This window comes from Rhinopithecus bieti, unplaced genomic scaffold, assembly GCF_001698545.2.
Source record: "Rhinopithecus bieti isolate Rb0 unplaced genomic scaffold, ASM169854v2 scaffold_6113, whole genome shotgun sequence".
NCBI classification, from domain to species: Eukaryota; Metazoa; Chordata; class Mammalia; order Primates; family Cercopithecidae; genus Rhinopithecus; species Rhinopithecus bieti.
The window spans coordinates 2,038,766-2,039,773 of NW_016805390.1; the positions used below are offsets into that span (position 1 = coordinate 2,038,766).

General features: G+C 36.2%; 1 long non-coding RNA gene across 2 annotated transcripts in view; it reads right to left on the bottom strand.

Moving 5' to 3' along the window:
- The window catches only part of LOC108529793 (uncharacterized), a 33,825-nt gene extending 33,073 nt beyond the window's left edge, over positions 1–752 (bottom strand). For both annotated transcript variants that reach the window (XR_001885676.1, XR_001885677.1), the window contains exon 1: positions 583–752. This is a non-coding gene — a long non-coding RNA (uncharacterized LOC108529793). The remainder of the gene's footprint in view (positions 1–582) is intronic.
- Positions 753–1,008: the final 256 nt, after the last annotated feature.

Consider the following 1,008-nt stretch of genomic DNA (forward strand, 5'->3'; position numbering starts at 1 on the left):
GTTTTATTTCATTTTTTAATTAATATTTTGATTTTTTGCATAGTCCTTAAAATGGCAACTATTTTGTTTTATAAAGTACTCTATAAATTAAGGCTATTTATCCTTATAGTATATATGCCCCCAATGTACAATTTGGCTTTTAATTTTTTTAACAACATTTCCTGTTACCTCTTTTGCATATTAATCCTCTCAAATTAAAAAAGAAAAAGAAAAATACTTTTAGTTCTTGGGTTCACAAAACAATGAGATTTTCACAGCCATTAACATGCTCTTCTTTACACACAAGAAACTTATTCTTATGTTATTTTGACAAGTGTAAAGAAAGGCCTGTGGCCCCTTCAGGAGCAGGTAGGTAGGCTGCTGTTCTGATCTTGCAGAAGGAAAAGCATCACACTTCTAAGAAAACAGCAGGCTGACTTTATTCCTGTTACAGCTCTTCTTACTATTCACTTCCAATTAGTTTTCACATTCCCAACCAAACAGTTATCCTGGTGATTATATAGTTCTAGTATTTTATGATGAGATTCGTGTGTGTGTGTCTGTTAGAGTACTTAAAAATCATGTCTGTAATTATTTACTTACAGTTATTTCTTCCCAAGAAACCATGAACTCCTGAGGAACTTGCTGTAATGTTATTCTAGTATAGAATAGCTGTCCACTTAATGTTAACTGAATAGCATAATTACCTAATTAGTTAAATGACAGGAAATAATTAGAGAGTGAAATAGAGAGGGATGGAACAGGAGAGTAAATATGCAGGTGCACTGATCTCCCATGCCATGAAAGGACTAGTTAAATCATGACACCTGCAGACACCAAACAAAGAGGAACTGTTGGGTCACTCAGTCACCTCCTCAGACAGAGAGGAGATGGGCTGGGCTTCAAACAGCCTGTGCATTGACCCAATTCTCAGCTTTCCTGGGTAAGATATTATCATTATAATAGCTCTGCTGCTGCACATCCTATCATCACAGTGTGCTGGCCTTGCCCTCTTTCGAGCCATGCTCC